Below are 18,087 nucleotides of genomic sequence, written 5' to 3' on the forward strand. Positions count from 1 at the left end.
AAAGGTTAATAACCTCGAATGGCTCAGTAACAAGCGCAACGAGACAAGGTGCTCAGAGGCACTGAAGAAAGTGTTGGGAATGCTACATGCCCAATACACATAGCCTGTGCGATCCCTTTGCAAGAGCTACTCAACGTATTCGAGTGATCAGCCCTCGGCCCTGATTTTTTTTAAATTCCCTTGCAGCATCCTGCCATTCTCTCTTGAATGTTAACATTCAATCTGAAAGCACACGACTTTCAGTCAGCTCACACAACAACATGCTGCCTAAACTAATCCTTCTTTCCTTGTACGTCTGCTTCGAATGCGAATCACCTTATCTTCTTGTCCTCTGGTTAACCCTTCCCTCCTGCCACAAAAAAGCTTTCTCGCTCAAAACAGTCCTTGTTTGGAACACCAAGATCAAAACTTCTGTGAGCACGAGAGAGCAACGCCGATCTTGCACTTTTGCACACCGTGTACCTGAAGTCATCCACGGCGAGCCCATGGTGCCAATCCTTCTCGATACCCACACGAAGGATTTCTTTCTAAAGTGTGGTGTCGGGAAACGGGAAAAGAATAATGCAGCGTGGGCCAAAACATTGAACTCCAAGTATTTTGCATATCGTGCTTGCTTCTGTTGCAAAGCCAGGAAAAGAGAGAAAAACAAACAAGTAAAGAAAGAATGAAACAAATAAGCAAACAAGCAAAAAAAAATCATATGCGTTTCCTGCTTGCCTGTAGTGGCCGATGATGGGCAATATCAAGCCCGCAAAAGTGCGAATCCGCCGTCCAGATCTCTGCAGCTGTCACAGGACTGAACTGGATGAAAGTGTTGAATGTATGCCATCACAGAGAGGAGGCAAATCACTGTGCGATGTAACATCAATGATGTGGGATGAGGGATAAAATTGAATTGATTGAGTCAAGAGCTTTAGCGGTGGTACTGCGTCGGCTGCCTGGCTCCAAAGTAGAAGCCTAAATGGTGATGGAAACGTGCCCCCTCCAAGCTGACACAACATCTCTGAAGCCCAAAGGTGGCTGGCAATCTCTGGCAAACTGTAGGAAGCTTTTCTGTGTGCTTCCTCGTTAGTATAGTGGTGAGTATCCCCGCCTGTCACGCGGGAGACCGGGGTTCAATTCCCCGACGGGTAGGCGTGAGCGTTGCTGAGGCCACCCGAGAGCTGTTAGGGGAAACTTTTTGAATTCCAAATCGCTTTGCACTGCCGCAGGGAGACTCTCATCCACAACACGGACGCGGCCCGCCACCCGTTTTATCAAAACTATCAACAGCAAACATGTTCCACACATCCGCCTATCACAATCACCGCACAACATCCGCTCTTGACTCATCAGACTGGCCACTTTCTCTTCTTTGCATTCTCAAAGCGGCTCATTCAAAATGCACTAAACACATTTTCCTTGGCACATTTCATTGCTTCATTAAACCGCGACGCTTTCTACAACCAACATGCTTTATAAGCCACGACGCAACACATTTCACTACATCTTTCACGCGGCAGCAACACCATTGCGTTCATAGTCTGACAGCAAAATGACCCTCCAGCAGCCACACACCACCACCTGTTCAAGGCAGATAGACAATCTGAGGAGGAAGGTCACACACCTTGTACGCCATCAAACTTCAGCAAGGGCCACCTGGACGGAAAGAAGTGAAAGGTGGCAAAGGTTAATAACCTCGAATGGCTCAGTAACAAGCGCAACGAGACAAGGTGCTCAGAGGCACTGAAGAAAGTGTTGGGAATGCTACATGCCCAATACACATAGCCTGTGCGATCCCTTTGCAAGAGCTACTCAACGTATTCGAGTGATCAGCCCTCGGCCCTGATTTCTTTTTAATTCCCTTGCAGCATCCTGCCATTCTCTCTTGAATGTTAACATTCAATCTGAAAGCACACGACTTTCAGTCAGCTCACACAACAACATGCTGCCTAAACTAATCCTTCTTTCCTTGTACGTCTGCTTCGAATGCGAATCACCTTATCTTCTTGTCCTCTGGTTAACCCTTCCCTCCTGCCACAAAAAAGCTTTCTCGCTCAAAACAGTCCTTGTTTGGAACACCAAGATCAAAACTTCTGTGAGCACGAGAGAACAACGCCGATCTTGCACTTTTGCACACCGTGTACCTGAAGTCATCCACGGCGAGCCCATGGTGCCAATCCTTCTCGATACCCACACGAAGGATTTCTTTCTAAAGTGTGGTGTCTGGAAAGGGGAAAAGAATAATGCAGCGTGGGCCAAAACATTGAACTCCAAGTATTTTGCATATCGTGCTTGCTTCTGTTGCAAAGTCAGGAAAAGAGAGAAAAACAAACAAGTAAAGAAAGAAAGAAACAAACAAGCAAACAAGCAAAAAAAAACCATATGCGTTTCCTGCTTGCCTGCAGTGGCCGATGATGTGCAATATCAAGCCCGCAAAAGTGCGAATCCGCCGTCCAGATCTCTGCAGCTGTCACAGGACTGAACTGGATGAAAGTGTTGAATGTATGCCATCACAGAGAGGAGGCAAATCACTGTGCGATGTAACATCAATGATGTGGGATGAGGGATAAAATTGAATTGATTGAGTCAAGAGCTTTAGCGGTGGTACTGCGTCGGCTGCCTGGCTCCAAAGGAGAAGCCTAAATGGTGATGGAAACGTGCCCCCTCCAAGCTGACACAACATCTCTGAAGCCCAAAGGTGGCTGGCAATCTCTGGCAAACTGTAGGAAGCTTTTCTGTGTGCTTCCTCGTTAGTATAGTGGTGAGTATCCCCGCCTATCACGCGGGAGACCGGGGTTCAATTCGCCGAAGGGGAGGCGTGAGCGTTGCTGAGGCCACCCGAGAGCTATTAGGGGAAACTTTTTGAATTCCAAATCGCTTTGCACTGCCGCATGGAGACTCTCATCCACAACACGTACACGGCCCGCCACCCGTTTTATCAAAACTATCAACAGCAAACATGTTCCACACATCCGCCTATCACAATCACCGCACAACATCCGCTCTTTACTCATCAGACTGGCCACTTTCTCTTCTTTGCATTCTCAAAGCGGCTCATTCAAAATGCACTAAACACATTTTCCTTGGCACATTTCATTGCTTCATTAAACCGTGACGCTTTCTACAACCAACATGCTTTATAAGCCACGACGCAACACATTTCACTACATCTTTCACACGGCAGCAACACCATTGCGTTCATCGTCTGACAGCAAAATGACCCTCCAGCAGCCACACACCACCACCTGTTCAAGGCAGATAGACAATCTGAGGAGGAAGGTCACACACCTTGTACGCCATCAAACTTCAGCAAGGGCCACCTGGACGGAAAGAAGTGAAAGGTGGCAAAGGTTAATAACCTCGAATGGCTCAGTAACAAGCGCAACGAGACAAGGTGCTCAGAGGCACTGAAGAAAGTGTTGGGAATGCTACATGCCCAATGCACATAGCCTGTGCGATCCCTTTGCAAGAGCTACTCAACGTATTCGAGTGATCAGCCCTCGGCCCTGATTTTTTTTTAAATTCCCTTGCAGCATCCTGCCATTCTCTCTTGAATGTTAACATTCAATCTGAAAGCACACGACTTTCAGTCAGCTCACACAACAACATGCTGCCTAAACTAATCCTTCTTTCCTTGTACGTCTGCTTCGAATGCGAATCACCTTATCTTCTTGTCCTCTGGTTAACCCTTCCCTCCTGCCACAAAAAAGCTTTCTCGCTCAAAACAGTCCTTGTTTGGAACACCAAGATCAAAACTTCTGTGAGCACGAGAGAACAACGCCCATCTTGCTCTTTTGCACACCGTGCACCTGAAGTCATCCACGGCGAGCCCATGGTGCCAATCCTTCTCGATACCCACACGAAGGATTTCTTTCTAAAGTGTGGTGTCGGGAAAGGGGAAAAGAATAATGCAGCGTGGGCCAAAACATTGAACTCCAAGTATTTTGCATATCGTGCTTGCTTCTGTTGCAAAGCCAGGAAAAGAGAGAAAAACAAACAAGTAAAGAGAGAGAGAAACAAACAAGCAAACAAGCAAAAAAAAAACCGTATGCGTTTCCTGCTTGCCTGTAGTGGCCGATGATGTGCAATATCAAGCCCGCAAAAGTGCGAATCCGCCGTCCAGATCTCTGCAGCTGTCACAGGACTGAACTGGATGAAAGTGTTGAATGTATGCCATCACAGAGAGGAGGCAAATCACTGTGCGATGTAACATCAATGATGTGGGATGAGGGATAAAATTGAATTGATTGAGTCAAGAGCTTTAGCGGTGGTACTGCGTCGGCTGCCTGGCTCCAAAGTAGAAGCCGAAATGGTGATGGAAACGTGCCCCCTCCAAGCTGACACAACATCTCTGAAGCCCAAAGGTGGCTGGCAATCTCTGGCAAACTGTAGGAAGACGCTCTGTGTGCTTCTTCGTTAGTATAGTGGTGAGTATCCCCGCCTGTCACGCGGGGGACCGGGGTTCAATTCCCCGACGGGGAGGCGTGAGCGTTGCTGAGGCCACCCGAGAGCTGTTAGGGGAAACTTTTTGAATTCCAAATCGCTTTGCACTGCCGCATGGAGACTCTCATCCACAACACGTACGCGGCCCGCCACCCGTTTTATCAAAACTATCAACAGCAAACATGTTCCACACATCCGCCTATCACAATCACCGCACAACATCCGCTCTTTACTCATCAGACTGGCCACTTTCTCTTCTTTGCATTCACAAAGCGGCTCATTCAAAATGCACTAAACACATTTTCCTTGGCACATTTCATTGCTTCATTAAACCGCGACGCTTTCTACAACCAACATGCTTTATAAGCCACGACTCAACACATTTCACTACATCTTTCACACGGCAGCAACACCATTGCGTTCATCGTCTGACAGCAAAATGACCCTCCAGCAGCCACACACCACCACCTGTTCAAGGCAGATAGACAATCTGAGGAGGAAGGTCACACACCTTGTACGCCATCAAACTTCAGCAAGGGCCACCTGGACGGAAAGAAGTGAAAGGTGGCAAAGGTTAATAACCTCGAATGGCTCAGTAACAAGCGCAACGAGACAAGGTGCTCAGAGGCACTGAAGAAAGTGTTGGGAATGCTACATGCCCAATGCACATAGCCTGTGCGATCCCTTTGCAAGAGCTACTCAACGTATTCGAGTGATCAGCCCTCGGCCCTGATTTTTTTTAAAATTCCCTTGCAGCATCCTGCCATTCTCTCTTGAATGTTAACATTCAATCTGAAAGCACACGACTTTCAGTCAGCTCACACAACAACATGCTGCCTAAACTAATCCTTCTTTCCTTGTCCGTCTGCTTCGAATGCGAATCACCTTATCTTCTTGTCCTCTGGTTAACCCTTCCCTCCTGCCACAAAAAAGCTTTCTCGCTCAAAACAGTCCTTGTTTGGAACACCAAGATCAAAACTTCTGTGAGCACGATAGAACAACGCCCATCTTGCACTTTTGCACACCGTGTACCTGAAGACATCCACGGCGAGCCCATGGTGCCAATCCTTCTCGATACCCACACGAAGGATTTCTTTCTAAAGTGTGGTGTCGGGAAAGGGGAAAAGAATAATGCAGCGTGGGCCAAAACATTGAACTCCAAGTATTTTGCATATCGTGCTTGCTTCTGTTGCAAAGCCAGGAAAAGAGAGAAAAACAAACAAGTAAAGATAGAAAGAAACAAACAAGCAAACAAGCAAAAAAAAAACCATATGCGTTTCCTGCTTGCCTGTAGTTGCCGATGATGTGCAATATCAAGCCCGCAAAAGTGCGAATCCACCGTCCAGATCTCTGCAGCTGTCACAGGACTGAACTGGATGAAAGTGTTGAATGTATGCCATCACAGAGAGGAGGCAAATCACTGTGCGATGTAACATCAATGATGTGGGATGAGGGATAAAATTGAATTGATTGAGTCAAGAGCTTTAGCGGAGATACTGCGTCGGCTGCCTGGCTCCAAAGTAGAAGCCGAAATGGTGATGGAAACGTGCCCCCTCCAAGCTGACACAACATCTCTGAAGCCCAAAGGTGGCTGGCAATCTCTGGCAAACTGTAGGAAGCCTTTCTGTGTGCTTCCTCGTTAGTATAGTGGTGAGTATCCCCGCCTGTCACGCGGGAGACCGGGGTTCAGTTCCCCGACGGAGAGGCGTGAGCGTTGCTGAGGCCACCCGAGAGCTGTTAGGGGAAACTTTTTGAATTTCAAATCGCTTTGCACTGCCGCATGGAGACTCTCATCCACAACACGTACGCGGCCCGCCACCCGTTTTATCAAAACTATCAACAGCAAACATGTTCCACACATCCGCCTATCACAATCACCGCACAACATCTGCTCTTTACTCATCAGACTGGCCACTTTCCCTTCTTTGCATTCACAAAGCGGCTCATTCAAAATGCACTAAACACATTTTCCTTGGCACATTTCATTGCTTCATTGAACCGCGACGCTTTCTACAACCAACATGCTTTCTAAGCCACGACGCAACACATTTCACTACATCTTTCACGCGGCAGCAACACCATTGCGTTCATAGTCTGACAGCAAAATAGCCCTCGAGCAGCCACACACCACCACCTGTTCAAGGCAGATAGACAATCTGAGGAGGAAGGTCACACACCTTGTACGCCATCAAACTTCAGCAAGGGCCACCTGGACGGAAAGAAGTGAAAGGTGGCAAAGGTTAATAACCTCGAATGGCTCAGTAACAAGCGCAACGAGACAAGGTGCTCAGAGGCACTGAAGAAAGTGTTGGGAATGCTACATGCCCAATGCACATAGCCTGTGCGATCCCTTTGCAAGAGCTGCTCAACGTATTCGAGTGATCAGCCCTCAGCCCTGATTTTTTTTTTAAATTCCCTTGCAGCATCCTGCCATTCTCTCTTGAATGTTAACATTCAATCTGAAAGCACACGACTTTCAGTCAGCTCACACAGCAACATGCTGCCTAAACTCATCCTTCTTTCCTTGTACCTCTGCTTCGAATGCGAATCACCTTATCTTCTTGTCCTCTGGTTAACCCTTCCCTCCTGCCACAAAAAAGCTTTCTCACTCAAAACAGTCCTTGTTTGGAACACCAAGATCAAAGCTTCTGTGAGCACGAGAGAACAACGCCGATCTTGCACTTTTGCACACCGTGTACCTGAAGTCATCCACGGCGAGCCCATGGTGCCAATCCTTCTCGATACCCACACGAAGGATTTCTTTCTAAAGTGTGGTGTCGGGAAAGGGGAAAAGAATAATGCAGCGTGGGCCAAAACATTGAACTCCAAGTATTTTGCATATCATGCTTGCTTCTGTTGCAAAGCCAGGAAAAGAGAGAAAAACAAACAAGTAAAGAAAGAAAGAAACAAACAAGCAAACAAGCAAAAAGAACCATATGCGTTTCCTGCTTGCCTGTAGTGGCCGATGATGTGCAATATCAAGCCCGCAAAAGTGCGAATCCACCGTCCAGATCTCTGCAGCTGTCACAGGACTGAACTGGATGAAAGTGTTGAATGTATGCCATCACAGAGAGGAGGCAAATCACTGTGCGATGTAACATCAATGATGTGGGATGAGGGAAAAATTGAATTGATTGAGTCAAGAGCTTTAGCGGTGGTACTGCGTCGGCTGCCTGGCTCCAAAGTAGAAGCCTAAATGGTGATGGAAACGTGCCCCCTCCAAGCTGACACAACATCTATGAAGCCCAAAGGTGGCTGGCAATCTCTAGAAAACTGTCGGAAGTCTTACTGTGTGCTTCCTCGTTAATATAGTGGTGAGTATCCCCGCCTGTCACGCGGGAGACCGCTGTTCAATTCCCCGACGGGGAGGCGTGAGCGTTGCTGAGGCCACCCGAGAGCTGTTAGGGGAAACTTTTTGAATTCCAAATCGCTTAGCAGTGCCGCATGGAGACTCTCATCCACAACACGTACGCGGCCCGCCACCCGTTTTATCAAAACTATCAACAGCAAACATGTTCCACACATCCGCCTATCACAATCACCGCACAACATCCGCTCTTTAATCATCAGACTGGCCACTTTCTCTTCTTTGCATTCACAAAGCGGCTCATTCAAAATGCACTAAACACATTTTCCTTGGCACATTCATTGCTTCATTAAACCGCGACGCTTTCTACAACCAACATGCTTTCTAAGCCACGATGCAACACATTTCACTACATCTTTCACGTGGCAGCAACACCATTGCGTTCATAGTCTGACAGCAAAATAGCCCTCTAGCAGCCACACACCACCACCTGTTCAAGGCAGATAGACAATCTGAGGAGGAAGGTCACACACCTTGTACGCCATCAAACTTCAGTAAGGGCCACCTGGACGGAAAGAAGTGAAAGGTGGCAAAGGTTAATAACCTCGAATGGCTCAGTAACAAGCGCAACGAGACAAGGTGCTCAGAGACACTGAAGAAAGTGTTGGGAATGCTACATGCCCAATACACATAGCCTGTGCGATCCCTTTGCAAGAGCTACTCAACGTATTCGAGTGATCAGCCCTCGGCCCTGATTTTTTTTTTAATTCCCTTGCAGCATCCTGCCATTCTCTCTTGAATGTTAACATTCAGTCTGAAAGCACACGACTTTCAGTCAGCTCACACAACAACATGCTGCCTAAACTAATCCTTATTGCCTTGTACGTCTGCTTCGAATGCGAATCACCTTATCTTCTTGTCCTCTGGTTAACCCTTCCCTCCTGCCACAAAAAAGCTTGCTCGCTCAAAACAGTCCTTGTTTGGAACACCAAGATCAAACCTTCTGTGAGCATGAGAGAACAACGCCCATCTTGCACTTTTGCACACCGTGTACCTGAAGACATCCACGGCGAGCCCATGGTGCCAATCCTTCTCGATACCCACACGAAGGATTTCTCTCTAAAGTGTGGTGTCGGGAAAGGGGAAAAGAATAATGCAGCGTGGGCCAAAACATTGAACTCCAAGTATTTTGCATATCGTGCTTGCTTCTGTTGCAAAGCCAGGAAAAGAGAGAAAAACAAACAAGTAAAGAAAGAAAGAAACAAGCAAACAAGCAAAAAAAAAAACCATATGCGTTTCCTGCTTGCCTGTAGTGGCCGATGATGTGCAATATCAAGCCCGCAAAAGTGCGAATCCGCCGTCCAGATCTCTGCAGCTGTCACAGGACTGAACTGGATGAAAGTGTTGAATGTATGCCATCACAGAGAGGAGGCAAATCACTGTGCGATGTAACATCAATGATGTGGGATGAGGGATAAAATTGAATTGATTGAGTCAAGAGCTTTAGCGGTGGTACTGCGTCGGCTGCCTGGCTCCAAAGTAGAAGCCTAAATGGTGATGGAAACGTGCCCCCTCCAAGCTGACACAACATCTCTGAAGCCCAAAGGTGGCTGGCAATCTCTGGCAAACTGGAGGAAGCCTTTCTGTGTGCTTCCTCGTTAGTATAGTGGTGAGTATCCCCGCCTGTCTCGCGGGAGACCGGGGTTCAATTCCCCGACGGGGAGGCGTGTGCGTTGCTGAGGCCACCCGAGATCTGTTAAGGGAAACTTCTTGAATTCCAAATTGCTTTGCACTGCCGCATGGAGACTCTCATCCACAACACGTACGCGGCCCGCCACCCGTTTTATCAAACCTATCAACAGCAAACATGTTCCACACATCCGCCTATCACAATCACCGCACAACATCCGCTCTTTACTCATCAGACTGGCCACTTTCTCTTCTTTGCATTCTCAAAGCGGCTCATTCAAAATGCACTAAACACATTTTCCTTGGCACATTTCATTGCTTCATTAAACCGCGACGCTTTCTACAACCAACATGCTTTATAAGCCACGACGCAACACATTTCACTCCATCTTTCACGCGGCAGCAACACCATTGCGTTCATAGTCTGACAGAAAAATGACCCTCTAGCAGCCACACACCACCACCTGTTCAAGGCAGATAGACAATCTGAGGAGGAAGGTCACACACCTTGTACGCCATCAAACTTCAGCAAGGGCCACCTGGACGGAAAGAAGTGAAAGGTGGCAAAGGTTAATAACCTCGAATGGCTCAGTAACAAGCGCAACGAGACTAGGTGCTCAGAGGCACTGAAGAAAGTGTTGGGAATGCTACATGCCCAATACACATAGCCTGTGCGATCCCTTTGCAAGAGCTACTCAACGTATTCGAGTGATCAGCCCACGGCCCTGATTTTTTTTTTTAATTCCCTTGCAGCATCCTGCCATTCTCTCTTGAATGTTAACATTCAATCTGAAAGCACACGACTTTCAGTCAGCTCACACAACAACATGCTGCCTAAACTAATCCTTCTTTCCTTGTACGTCTGCTTCGAATGCGAATCACCTTATCTTCTTGTCCTCTGGTTAACCCTTCCCTCCTGCCACAAAAAAGCTTTCTCGCTCAAAACAGTCCTTGTTTGGAACACCAAGATCAAAACTTCTGTGAGCACGAGAGAACAACGCCCACCTTGCACTTTTGCACACCGTGTACCTGAAGTCATCCACGGCGAGCCCATGGTGCCAATCCTTCTCGATACCCACACGAAGGATTTCTTTCTAAAGTGTGGTGTCGGGAAACGGGAAAAGCGTTGGCCAAAACATTGAACTCCAAGTATTTTGCATATCGTGCTTGCTTCTGTTGCAAAGCCAGGAAAAGAGAGAAAAACAAACAAGTAAAGAAAGAATGAAAGAAACAAGCAAACAAGCAAAAAAAAAACCATATGCGTTTCCTGCTTGCCTGTAGTGGCCGATGATGTGCAATATCAAGCCCGCAAAAGTGCGAATCCGCCGTCCAGATCTCTGCAGCTGTCACAGGACTGAACTGGATGAAAGTGTTGAATGTATGCCATCACAGAGAGGAGGCAAATCACTGTGCGATGTAACATCAATGATGTGGGATGAGGGATAAAATTGAATTGATTGAGTCAAGAGCTTTAGCGGTGGTACTGCGTCGGCTGCCTGGCTCCAAAGTAGAAGCCTAAATGGTGATGGAAACGTGCCCCCTCCAAGCTGACACAACATCTCTGAAGCCCAAAGGTGGCTGGCAATCTCTGGCAAACTGTAGGAAAATTTTCTGTGTGCTTCCTCGTTAGTATAGTGGTGAGTGTCCTCGCCTGTCGTTCGGAAGAGCGGGGTTCAATTCACCGACGGGGAGGCGTGAGCCTTGCTGAGGCCACCCGAGAGCTGTTAGGGGAAACTTTTTGAATTCCAAATCGCTTTGCACTGCCGCATGGAGACTCTCATCCACAACACGTCCGCGGCCCGCCACCCGTTTTATCAAAACTATCAACAGCAAACATGTTCCACACATCCGCCTATCACAATCACCGCACAACATCCGCTCTTTACTCATCAGACTGGCCACTTTCTCTTCTTTGCATTCTCAAAGCGGCTCATTCAAAATGCACTAAACACATTTTCCTTGGCACATTTCATTGCTTCATTAAACCGCGACGCTTTCTACAACCAACATGCTTTATAAGCCACGACGCAACACATTTCAGTACATCTTTCACGCGGCAGCAACACCATTGCGTTCATAGTCTGACAGCAAAATGACCCTCTAGCAGCCACACACCACCACCTGTTCAAGGCAGATAGACAATCTGAGGAGGAAGGTCACATACCTTGTACGCCATCAAACTTCAGCAAGGGCCACCTGGACGGAAAGAAGTGAAAGGTGGCAAAGGTTAATAACCTCGAATGGCTCAGTAACAAGCGCAACGAGACAAGGTGCTCAGAGGCACTGAAGAAAGTGTTGGGAATGCGACATGCCCAATACACATAGCCTGTGCGATCCCTTTGCAAGAGCTACTCAACGTATTCGAGTGATCAGCCCTCGGCCCTGATTTTTTTTAAATTCCCTTGCAGCATCCTGCCATTCTCGCTTGAATGTTAACATTCAATCTGAAAGCACACGACTTTCAGTCAGCTCACACAACAACATGCTGCCTAAACTAATCCTTCTTTCCTTGTACGTCTGCTTCGAATGCGAATCACCTTATCTTCTTGTCCTCTGGTTAACCCTTCCCTCCTGCCACAAAAAAGCTTTCTCGGTCAAAACAGTCCTTGTTTGGAACACCAAGATCAAAACTTCTGTGAGCACGAGAGAACAACGCCCACCTTGCACTTTTGCACACCGTGTACCTGAAGTCATCCACGGCGAGCCCATGGTGCCAATCCTTCTCGATACCCACACGAAGGATTTCTTTCTAAAGTGTGGTGTCGGGAAAGGGGAAAAGAATAATGCAGCGTGGGCCAAAACATTGAACTCCAAGTATTTTGCATATCGTGCTTGCTTCTGTTGCAAAGCCAGGAAAAGAGAGAAAAACAAACAAGTAAAGAAAGAAAGAAAGAAACAAGCAAACAAGCAAAAAAAAAACCATATGCGTTTCCTGCTTGCCTGTAGTGGCCGATGATGTGCAATATCAAGCCCGCAAAAGTGCGAATCCGCCGTCCAGATCTCTGCAGCTGTCACAGGACTGAACTGGATGAAAGTGTTGAATGTATGCCATCACAGAGAGGAGGCAAATCACTGTGCGATGTAACATCAATGATGTGGGATGAGGGATAAAATTGAATTGATTGAGTCAAGAGCTTTAGCGGTGGTACTGCGTCGGCTGCCTGGCTCCAAAGTAGAAGCCTAAATGGTGATGGAAACGTGCCCCCTCCAAGCTGACACAACATCTCTGAAGCCCCAAGGTGGCTGGCAATCTCTGGCAAACAGTAGTAAGATTTTCTGTGTGCTTCCTTGTTAGTATAGTGGTGAGTGTCCCCGCCTGTCATTCGGGAGAGCGGGGTTCAATTCACCGACGGGGAGGCGTGAGCCTTGCTGAGGTCACCCGAGAGCTGTTAGGGGAAACTTTTTGAATTTCAAATCGCTTTGCACTGCCGCATGGAGACTCTCATCCACAACACGTACGTGGCCCGCCACCCGTTTTATCAAAACTATCAACAGCAAACATGTTCCACACATCCGCCTATCACAATCACCGCACAACATCCGCTCTTTACTCATCAGACTGGCCACTTTCTCTTCTTTGCATTCACAAAGCGGCTCATTCAAAATGCACTAAACACATTTTCCTTGGCACATTTCATTGCTTCATTGAACCGCGACGCTTTCTACAACCAACATGCTTTATAAGCCACGACGCAACACATTTCACTACATCTTTCACGCGGCAGCAACACCATTGCGTTCATAGTCTGCCAGCAAAATGACCCTCTAGCAGCCACACACCACCACCTGTTCAAGGCAGATAGACAATCTGAGGAGGAAGGTCACACACCTTGTACGCCATCAAACTTCAGCAAGGGCCACCTGGACGGAAAGAAGTGAAAGGTGGCAAAGGTTAATAACCTCGAATGGCTCAGTAACAAGCGCAACGAGACAAGGTGCTCAGAGGCACTGAAGAAAGTGTTGGGAATGCTACATGCCCAATACACATAGCCTGTGCGATCCCTTTGCAAGAGCTACTCAACGTATTCGAGTGATCAGCCCTCGGCCCTGATTTTTTTTTTAATTCCCTTGCAGCATCCTGCCATTCTCTCTTGAATGTTAACATTCAATCTGAAAGCACACGACTTTCAGTCAGCTCACACAACAACATGCTGCCTAAACTAATCCTTCTTTCCTTGTACGTCTGCTTCGAATGCGAATCACCTTATCTTCTTGTCCTCTGGTTAACCCTTCCCTCCTGCCACAAAAAAGCTTTCTCGCTCAAAACAGTCCTTGTTTGGAACACCAAGATCAAAACTTCTGTGAGCACGAGAGAACAACGCCCATCTTGCACTTTTGCACACCGTGTCCCTGAAGTCATCCACGGCGAGCCCATGGTGCCAATCCTTCTCGATACCCACACGAAGGATTTCTTTCTAAAGTGTGGTGTCGGGAAAGGGGAAAAGAATAATGCAGCGTGGGCCAAAACATTGAACTCCAAGTATTTTGCATATCGTGCTTGCTTCTGTTGCAAAGCCAGGAAAAGAGAGAAAAACAAACAAGTAAAGAAAGAAAGAAACAAACAAGCAAACAAGCAAAAAAAAATCATATGCGTTTCCTGCTTGCCTGTAGTGGCCGATGATGTGCAATATCAAGCCCGCAAAAGTGTGACTCCGCCGTCCAGATCTCTGCAGCTGTCACAGGACTGAACTGGATGAAAGTGTTGAATGTATGCCATCACAGAGAGGAGGCAAATCACTGTGCGATGTAACATCAATGATGTGGGATGAGGGATAAAATTGAATTGATTGAGTCAAGAGCTTTAGCGGTGGTACTGCGTCGACTGCCTGGCTCCAAAGTCTAACTGGTGATGGAAACGTGCCCCCTCCAAGCTGACACAACATCTATGAAGCCCAAAGGTGGCTGGCAATCTCTGGCAAACTGTAGGAAGATTTTCTGTGTGCTTCCTCGTTAGTATAGTGGTGAGTATCCCCGCCTGTCACGCGGGAGACCGGGCTTCAGATCCCCGACGGAGAGGCGTGAGCGTTGCTGAGGCCACCCGAGAGCTGTTAGGGGAAACTTTTTGAATTTCAAATCGCTTTGCACTGCCGCATGGAGACTCTCATCCACAACACGTACGCGGCCCGCCACCCGTTTTATCAAAACTATCAACAGCAAACATGTTCCACACATCCGCCTATCACAATCACCGCACAACATCCGCTGCTCTTTACTCATCAGACTGGCCACTTTCTCTTCTTTGCATTCACAAAGCGGCTCATTCAAAATGCACTAAACACATTTTCCTTGGCACATTTCATTGCTACATTAAACCACGACGCTTTCCACAACCAACATGCTTTATAAGCCACGACGCAACACATTTCACTACATCTTTCACGCGGCAGCAACACCATTGCGTTCATAGTCTGACAGCAAAATAACCCTCTAGCAGCCACACACCACCACCTGTTCAAGGCAGATAGACAATCTGAGGAGGAAGGTCACACACCTTGTACGCCATCAAACTTCAGCAAGGGCCACCTGGACGGAAAGAAGTGAAAGGTGGCAAAGGTTAATAACCTCGAATGGCTCAGTAACAAGCGCAACGAGACAAGGTGCTCAGAGGCACTGAAGAAAGTGTTGGGAATGCTACATGCCCAATACACATAGCCTGTGCGATCCCTTTGCAAGAGCTACTCAACGTATTCGAGTGATCAGCCCTCGGCCCTTATTTTTTTTAATTCCCTTGCAGCATCCTGCCATTCTCTCTTGAATGTTAACATTCAATCTGAAAGCACACGACTTTCAGTCAGCTCACACAACAACATGCTGCCTAAACTAATCCTTCTTTCCTTGTCCGTCTGCTTCGAATGCGAATCACCTTATCTTCTTGTCCTCTGGTTAACCCTTCCCTCCTGCCACAAAAAGGCTTTATCGCTCAAAACAGTCCTTGTTTGGAACACCAAGATCAAACCTTCTGTGAGCACGAGAGAACAACGCCCATCTTGCACTTTTGCACACCGTGTACCTGAAGACATCCACGGCGAGCCCATGGTGCCAATCCTTCTCGATACCCACACGAAGGATTTCTTTCTAAAGTGTGGTGTCGGGAAAGGGGAAAAGAATAATGCAGCGTGGGCCAAAACATTGAACTCCAAGTATTTTGCATATCGTGCTTGCTTCTGTTGCAAAACCAGGAAAAGAGAGAAAAACAAACAAGCAAAGAAAGAAATAAACAAACAAACAAACAAGCAAAAAAAAATCATATGCGTTTCCTGCTTGCCTGCAGTGGCCGATGATGTGCAATATCAAGCCCGCAAAAGTGCGAATCCGCCGTCCAGATCTCAGCAGCTGTCACAGGACTGAACTGGATGAAAGTGTTGAATGTATGCCATCACAGAGAGGAGGCAAATCACTGTGCGATGTAACATCAATGATGTGGGATGAGGGATAAAATTGAATTGATTGAGTCAAGAGCTTTAGCGGTGGTACTGCGGCGGCTGCCTGGCTCCAAAGTAGAAGCCTAAATGGTGATGGAAACGTGCCCCCTCCAAGCTGACACAACATCTATGAAGCCCAAAGGTGGCTGGCAATCTCTGGCAAACTGTAGAAAGCCTTTCTGTGTGCTTCCTCGTTAGTATAGTGGTGAGTATCACCACCTGACACGCGGGAGACCGGGGTTCAATTCCCCGACGGGGAGGCGTGACTGTTGCTGAGGCCACCCCAGAGCGGGAATAGAAAACTTTTTGAATTCCAAATCGCTTTGCACTGCCGCATGGAGACTCTCATCCACAACACGTACGCGGCCCGCCACCCGTTTTATCAAAACTATCAACAGCAAACATGTTCCACACATCCGCCTATCACAATCACCGCACAACATCCGCTCTTTACTCATCAGACTGGCCACTTTCTCTTCTTTGCATTCACAAAGCGGCTCATTCAAAATGCACTAAACACATTTTCCTTGGCACATTTCATTGCTTCATTAAACCGCGACGCTTTCCACAACCAACATGCTTTGTAAGCCACGACGCAACACATTTCACTACATCTTTCACGCGGCAGCAACACCATTGCGTTCATAGTCTGACAGCAAAATAAACCTCTAGCAGCCACACACCACCAACTGTTCAAGGCAGATAGACAATCTGAGGAGGAAGGTCACACACCTTGTACGCCATCAAACTTCAGCAAGGGCCACCTGGACGGAAAGAAGTGAAAGGTGGCAAAGGTTAATAACCTCGAATGGCTCAGTAACAAGCGCAACGAGACAAGGTGCTCAGAGGCACTGAAGAAAGTGTTGGGAATGCTACATGCCCAATACACATAGCCTGTGCGATCCCTTTGCAAGAGCTACTCAACGTATTCGAGTGATCAGCCCTCGGCCCTGATTTTTTTTTAATTCCCTTGCAGCATCCTGCCATTCTCTCTTGAATGTTAACATTCAATCTGAAAGCACACGACTTTCAGTCAGCTCACACAACAACATGCTGCCTAAACTAATCCTTCTTTCCTTGTTCGTCTGCTTCGAATGCGAATCACCTTATCTTCTTGTCCTCTGGTTAACCCTTCCCTCCTGCCACAAAAAAGCTTTCTCGCTCAAAACAGTCCTTGTTTGGAACACCAAGATCAAAACTTCTGTGAGCACGAGAGAACAACGCCCATCTTGCACTTTTGCACACCGTGTACCTGAAGTCATCCACGGCGAGCCCATGGTGCCAATCCTTCTCGATACCCACACGAAGGATTTCTTTCTAAAGTGTGGTGTCGGGAAAGGGGAAAAGAATAATGCAGCGTGGGCCAAAACATTGAACTCCAAGTATTTTGCATATCGTGCTTGCTTCTGTTGCAAATCCAGGAAAAGAGAGAAAAACAAACAAGTAAAGAAAGAAAGAAACAAACAAGCAAACAAGCAAAAAAAATCATATGCGTTTCCTGCTTGCCTGCAGTGGCCGATGATGTGCAATATCAAGCCCGCAAAAGTGCGAATCCGCCGTCTAGATCTCTGCAGCTGTCACAGGACTGAACTGGATGAAAGTGTTGAATGTATGCCATCACAGAGAGGAGGCAAATCACTGTGCGTTGTAACATCAATGATGTGGGATGAGGGATAAAATTGAATTGATTGAGTCAAGAGCTTTAGCGGTGGTACTGCGTCGGCTGCCTGGCTCCAAAGTAGAAGCCTAAATGGTGATGGAAACGTGCCCCCTCCAAGCTGACTCAACATCTCTGAAGCCCAAAGGAGGCTGGCAATCTCTGGCAAACTGTCGGAAGCCTTTCTGTGTGCTTTCTCGTTAGTATAGTGGTGAATATCACCGCCTATCACGCGGGAGACCGGGGTTCAATTCCCCGACGGGGAAGCGTGAGCGTTGCTGAGGCCACCCGAGAGCTGGTCGGAGAAACTTCCTGAATTCCGAATCGCTTTGCACTGCTGCATGGAGACTCTCATCCACGACGCGGCCCGCCACCCGTTTTATCAAAACTATCAACAGCAAACATGTTCCACACATCCGCCGATCACAATCACCGCACAACATCCGCTCTTTACTCATCAGACTGGCCACTTTCTCTTCTTTGCATTCACAAAGCGGCTCATTCAAAATGCACTAAACACATTTTCCTTGGCACATTTCATTGCTTCATTAAACCGCGACTTTCTACAACCAACATGCTTTGTAAGC

The 18,087-nt window shown here is 47.4% G+C and overlaps 4 non-coding genes across 4 annotated transcripts; all 4 read left to right on the forward strand.

The window, feature by feature from the left end:
• Positions 1-1,062: 1,062 nt before the first annotated feature.
• On the forward strand, positions 1,063-1,134 carry trnad-guc (transfer RNA aspartic acid (anticodon GUC)). The gene has a single exon. It is a non-coding gene; the product is annotated as a tRNA-Asp (tRNA).
• A 3,258-nt stretch (positions 1,135-4,392) lies between these two features.
• Positions 4,393-4,464, forward strand: trnad-guc (transfer RNA aspartic acid (anticodon GUC)). Its single transcript has one exon. It is a non-coding gene; the product is annotated as a tRNA-Asp (tRNA).
• A 4,920-nt stretch (positions 4,465-9,384) lies between these two features.
• Positions 9,385-9,456, forward strand: trnad-guc (transfer RNA aspartic acid (anticodon GUC)). The gene has a single exon. It is a non-coding gene; the product is annotated as a tRNA-Asp (tRNA).
• An 8,238-nt stretch (positions 9,457-17,694) lies between these two features.
• Positions 17,695-17,766, forward strand: trnad-auc (transfer RNA aspartic acid (anticodon AUC)). Its single transcript has one exon. It is a non-coding gene; the product is annotated as a tRNA-Asp (tRNA).
• Positions 17,767-18,087: the final 321 nt, after the last annotated feature.

This window comes from Heterodontus francisci, chromosome 34, assembly GCF_036365525.1.
Source record: "Heterodontus francisci isolate sHetFra1 chromosome 34, sHetFra1.hap1, whole genome shotgun sequence".
Classification (NCBI taxonomy): Eukaryota; Metazoa; Chordata; class Chondrichthyes; order Heterodontiformes; family Heterodontidae; genus Heterodontus; species Heterodontus francisci.